Source organism: Littorina saxatilis, linkage group LG16 (genome assembly GCF_037325665.1).
Source record: "Littorina saxatilis isolate snail1 linkage group LG16, US_GU_Lsax_2.0, whole genome shotgun sequence".
Classification (NCBI taxonomy): Eukaryota; Metazoa; Mollusca; class Gastropoda; order Littorinimorpha; family Littorinidae; genus Littorina; species Littorina saxatilis.
The window spans coordinates 13,573,226-13,579,744 of record NC_090260.1 but is presented as its reverse complement, the minus strand read 5'-3'; the positions used below and the strand labels follow the sequence as shown (position 1 = coordinate 13,579,744).

At 43.1% G+C, this 6,519-nt stretch overlaps 1 protein-coding gene across 1 annotated transcript in view; it reads right to left on the bottom strand.

Annotated features, from left to right (window-relative positions):
* The window catches only part of LOC138950450 (uncharacterized), a 131,906-nt gene that overhangs the window by 70,627 nt on the left and 54,760 nt on the right, over positions 1-6,519 (bottom strand). The gene's annotated exons all lie outside the window — the stretch shown is intronic.

Sequence of the window (6,519 nt, the reverse complement as noted above, 5' to 3'; positions counted from 1 at the left end):
TATTTCTTTTCAGTTGCTTGTTTCTCTCTCTCTCTCTCTCTCTCTCTCTCTCTCTCTCTCTCTCTCTCTCTCTCTCTCTCTCTCTCTCTCTCTCTTATTATGGCAAGATTCCGAGGTGGAATAACAGAACTATTGTGCACGTTAATCGATAAAAGAGATACGATGCGGATATGTTGTTATACCCATTGTGCAGGGAAAGTAAGGAAGATGAGTTTTATTTTGTGCTTTGTTGCCCCGCACTTCGTGATTTGCGATGCCAGTTTATTCCTGCTAAGTTTTATAGAAACCCAAGTTTACACAAGTTTTCTATGCTTATGGCATCTGTGAATGAAGGTATTGTTCGAAAGTTGCCAGCTTATGTGTACAAAGCATTTCGGCTACGTGTTATGTCTTAGTTCATGTAAGCCTACGGTATATTTTATTTGAAATGTAATGTCTTAGTAGTTCGTGTATGATTTATTTCATTTGATGTGTGTGCAAATGTCATTATGTCATTGTATATATGTTCACCCCCGTCATAAGGGGCTACGGCCTAAATGAGTAAACAATCCAATCCAATCCAATCTCTCTCTCTCTCTCTCTCTCTCTCTCTCTCTCTCTCTCTCTCTCTCTCTCTCAGGCTCTCTCTCTCTCTCTCTCTCTCTCTCTCTCTCTCTCTCTCTCTCTCTCTCTCTCTCTCTCTCTCTCTCTCTCTCTCTCTCTCTCTCTCTCTCTGTCTACCCTCTGGATTGGTTTGAGGCTGTAGTGTGTATACAGTGTGTGTTTTCACTGTTCCGGTAGAATAGATCTACACGCAGTTCGACGCTACAAGTCATAAGGGGCTACGGCCTAAATGAGTAAACAATCCAATCCAATCCAATCTCTCTCTCTCTCTCTGTCTCTCTCTCTCAGGCTCTCTCTCTCTCTCTCTCTCAGGCTCTCTCTCTCTCTCTCTCTCTCTCTCTCTCTCTCTCTCTCTCTCTCTCTCTCTCTCTCTCTCTCTCTCTCTCTCTCTCTCTCTCTCTCTGTCTACCCTCTGGACTGGTTTGAGGCTGTAGTGTGTATACAGTGTGTGCTTTCACTGTTCCGATAGAATAGATCTACACGCAGTTCGACGCTACAACTTTTACTGATTTTCCAACATTTAACGAGAGAAAACTGAATTGAAGAAACAATCCTCACCTGCTCTCTTCCTTGGGAAATTTGAACATCCTGAAGCCTTTGGCATGTGCGTTTGAGCAATTGATTCTTTCTTTATTTGGTGTTTAACGTCGTTTTCAACCACGAAGGGTTATAAATCGCGACGGGTTTGAGCAATTGATGGCCGAACACCATGCCCCACTGCGTTTTCGCGTTGGCGCGGCCATGCTTGTGCAGCACGATATCACTACTGCTGTGAAAAGAGAAAGTAGGTTTTTCCATGTTTCCGCGTGGTGGCGCCACTGGGCATCCGGTCTCACTTTTCAGCACCGCATGGAGCGTCTCTGTATACTCTACAGTCTCTGACATCACCCAGGCCAAGAAAGACGGAGTTCTTGTGTTGACCGAGACTATTTAACAAACCCCAACATTGGTTGAACTGCAGTGATAGTCTGTACGAGCAAAACACATCATCGCACACACATCATCAAAACCATAATTTAATTTGCTTTTGCATCTGCTTGCAATATATAACTACAGCGAGTAAGTCTTATATATTTTACACTGAATAAGAACTGATTCTAAAAACGTTTATGCACGAATATCCCGGAATCCTCAAGAATATATGAAGATATGCGCGCACCCAGACTGAAAGAAACTCTCTCTCTCTCTCTCTCTCTCTCTCTCTCTCTCTCTCTCTCTCTCTCTCTCTCTCTCTCTCTCTCTCTCTCTCTCTCTCTCAAACACACACACACACACACGCACACACACACACACACACCCCAAGTCACACACGCACACATACACACACTCACTCACACGCACTCACTCACTCTCTCACAAAAACTTCATACACACAAAACACACACCCATACGCACATATGGACAGACGGACATACACACCTTTACAAACAAACACACATACACGCACACACATACACTTATGCACACACACACACACCACACACACACACGAGTACAGACTCATGCACGCGTGCGTGCACACACACACACACACACACACGAGTACAGACTCATGCACGCGTGCACACACACACACACACAAATACACACACACACACACACACACATACACACACACGAGTACAGACTCATGCACGCGTGCACACACACACACGACACACACACGAGTACAGACTCATGCACGCGTGCGCACACACACACACACACACACACAAACAGTAACACTAACACATGTGCACAAAATGAACACAAACACACACACACCGCGCGAGAGAGAAAGACTACAGGGAGGCATGACGTCATGATGCATTAATTGACGTCAAAGACTTTCGACCGTGACGTATTCTTCTTACGCGAGCTTTATCCATAGACTTGGAAACTACGGAATTTCTACCCGTCCAAAGCGGCCTTGGGTGGCGTTTGCTGAAAAAATGAGGGCGCCAATTTTACCCACCGTATTTTTGTTAGTATGGTCCCAATTTTTGGTGAACTTCCATCTCCAACTGTAGCCCATAATTGGGCACAACGAATCCTTTATCATGTATTAATATAGCTATTCTAATGAACACGTGGGGGAATTCGGGGGCTGTGATTGGATAGTCTCTTCCTATCATCAAAGCATATTGCTGCCGAAGTCGGCCATTTTACTCAATATCCAAAAGCATGTTGTCGATAACAAAGACGCATGGTTCCGGTTTCTTCCACGTGTATAAAGTACACGCATACCTCGCCAGGTTTGTTTCTGTGACTAGTCGGCAGACGATGCCATTTGCTTTGTGTGTGTTTTTGTTGTTGCTTACTGTACATGACATACATTACGTGTAAAATCTAGTTCTTTAACAGGCAACAAACCTTGCAAATTTCCAGAAGCTGCAATCTGAAGCGACCTATCTCTGATTCTAGCAGACGATCTCTCCAATGTTTAACACAAAATCAGCAAACTCTCCTGTCACATAGAACGTCCATTGTATAGTGCAATGTTGAAATGAAGTTACCGGTCTGAAACATTTAGTCGTTTCTTCTGAGACAATCCTTGTTCTCTTATCATCTACGCGAATTCCCAACAGAAGTCAGACTTTTGAACATACAATATACGTAGGCAAGCATGATACATCATGACGTCATATGATTCCTAGCATATTGACGTAATGCTAAACATCCGGTTATCTCGAGTTTTCTCCGTAATACATGTCCGTGGGTTTTTCAATGTTCGGTTATTTCCGTGGCTTCATGCGGAAAGGGAACCGTCGTCTGCAATCAGCGACATGGACCATTCTGGTACTTGTTGCTGACAAAAACATGATTTTAACACAGAATTTAATGTCAGAATAGCTATATAAACGCTATTGTGTTTTCATCGTAGCAATAGGGTCCGATATTTAGACTCTATCCAATGTAGTGTACACGGGGGGAGGTTCGGGCACCGAAGAGAGTCTGCACACAAAGTTGACTCTGTGAAATAAATTTCCGCCGAACCTGGGATCGAACTCACGCTGACAGCGGCCAACTGAATACAAATCCAGCGCGCTACCAACTGAGCTATATCCCCGCCCCATATCGTCGGCATTATACTTGTCTCGTCTAAATATCGGACCCTATTGCTACCCTGAAAACACAATAGCTGGTATTATCGGCATGAACATTTCTCAAGCCGATCACAGTTTGGCGTTCGTGGGATACCTCCAGCTTCGCTGGGATGAAACTCTTTGTTTCAAATGGTAGGGGAATGGATTACCTTTCTGGGAATATACTTGGTTTTACAATAACTGGCCGCATCACAAAGTTCTACAACTAAATATATGTGTAAAGTTTTTTATGAGGATTAGTGTACATGTAGTAAAAAATCCAACTCTAGTAATTTGTAAGTTGCAAGTTGCCTCTTGTGTGCAATACAGTGTTTTGTCTTGTGTATCGTGTGCTACGGTGTCACTTAATAATAATTAAGTAGATGTGCATTGCCAAGGCACTGCATACCCCCAGCGAAAGACCAATCGTCTCTCTCTCTCTCTCTCTCTCTCTCTCTCTCTCTCTCTCTCTGTCTCTCTCTGTCTCTCTGTCTCTCTCTGTCTCTCTGTCTCTGTATCTTCTCTCTTTCTATCATTACCTCTTTCTCTCTCTCGCTATCTCTCTCACGCACACACATACACGCACACAACCACACACACTCACACACGCAAACGCACCCACACGCACACATCCACACACACACACTTACGCACACAGACCCGAACACGTACCAACACAACAGCCTCCTTATGTTGAAAAGGAAAAATAGGCTAAGAGAGAGAGAGAGGGAGGGAGAGAGCGAGGGAGAGAGAGAGAGAATATGAGAGAGTGAGACAGACATCCAGACAGACAGACCGAAAGAGAGAGAGACACACACATACAGTCCACTGACACCAAGATAGTAAGGCAGCGAGAGATGTCACTCATAAGCACGCACAGGTGCGCACACACATGCACACAAGAAGTTACAATACAATTCAATACAATAATATACTTTAATATCATAATAGTAGATTTTATACATATTTATGAATCGCCAAACAACATTAGGTGCATAAATAATTACATGTTTAAGGTATTAGATATCACCTGGTTGCAAAAATCTATATCTCTCTAACACACACACACACACCCACACACACACTCACACACACACACACACACACACACGAGTACAGACTCATGCACGCGTGCGCACACGCACACGCACAAATACACACACACACACACACACACGAGTACAGACTCATGCACGCGTGCGCACACACACACACACAAATACACACACACACACACCACACACACACGAGTACAGACTCATGCACGCGTGCGCGCACACACACACACACAAATACACGCACGCACACACACAAACACACACACACACACACACACACACACACACACACACACACACAGTAACACTAACACATGTGCACAAAATGAACACAAACACACACACTGCGCGAGAGAGAAAGACTACAGGGAGGCATGACGTCATGATGCATTAATTGACGTCAAAGACTTTCGACCGTGACGTATTCTTCTTACGCGAGCTAGACTTGGAAACTACGGAATTTCTACCCGTTCAAAGCGGCCTGGGGTGGCGTTTGCTGAAAAAATGGGGGCGCCAATTTTACCCACCGTATTTTTGTTAGAATGGTCCCAATTTTTGGTGAATTTCCATCTCCAACTGTAGCCCATAATCGGGCACAACGAATCCTTCTTTATCATGTATTATCGGTGTGAACATTTCTCAAGTCGATTACAGTATAGCGTTCGTGGGATACATCCAGCTTCGCTGGGATAATAACGGGCATTTATAAAGTGCCTTATCAGAAGTTCAAAGCGCGTCACAACAATACATGTATACAAAATTCATACAATCACTGTCAAATTCAAACAACACATCATGCACATCTCACATCCCCAGACTCTATGCTGAGGACATAAAACAGCAAGCTGATAAAAAGGTAAACCTATTCATACACTTATTATTTTTGTGCATAAAATCCTTCTTATAGATGCTTATCAAGCTCTAATTAGCACACCATTTAATGAAATAATATGATTGCATAAAAGACCACATTGTGTCACGGTGTAACGCTACGAACGATGAGACAGATCCCTGTACATTCTGTGCAATACACGCTAATATACAATGTTTCGTGCTCAACACCTTTATTGCCCAGGGGGCCTAAAGTAATACCTCCATGCGTCACAACGCTGCTTTTGAAGTTTCTACCTGAATGCGCAATTATAAATAACTACACATTTGGGTGACACGCATGACCTCCGACAGATGTATTTCAGTGTTAGCGAGCGACAAAATTAAAGCACACACTGCATTTTGGCTCGTACCTAGTTTCTCAAAAACTGTCGACCTAAATCGACCAGGATCTACAAGTAGGACAGTTATGGTGGCTTTCTATTGGGCAGTGTTTCCCGTTTCTGAAATGTGTGTTAGTGTGTGCTTCTCTTTGTGTGTCTGTGAGCGCGAATAATGTCAGATGCAAGGGCGGAGTAGTGTTATATACAGGGGGACCCCCCAAAATGCAACCCATCCTTTGAGTGATAATAAGAAAACCAAAGCGGAATTCTGAAGAAAAACCCACCTCATTCAATCTTTCATCATCAATACAAATATTTCTTCATTTTAACCCAACAATAGCAGATATTCTTGATTATAGAGACTAGAAGCCATCTAACAATTTAGCTAATTAGCCAATTTCAAAATGAGTTAGTAATTTAGCTAATACAATGTTTAAATAACTCAGCGTGAATGGAATCAGAAAAAACGGTTGAGTATAGGCAAAGCTAAAATAAATGTTCACTGACTCGCCGTGCATGAAATGAGAAAAAAACGGTTACGTATATAGGCATTCTTTTAAGTGGTATGAACAAACATAA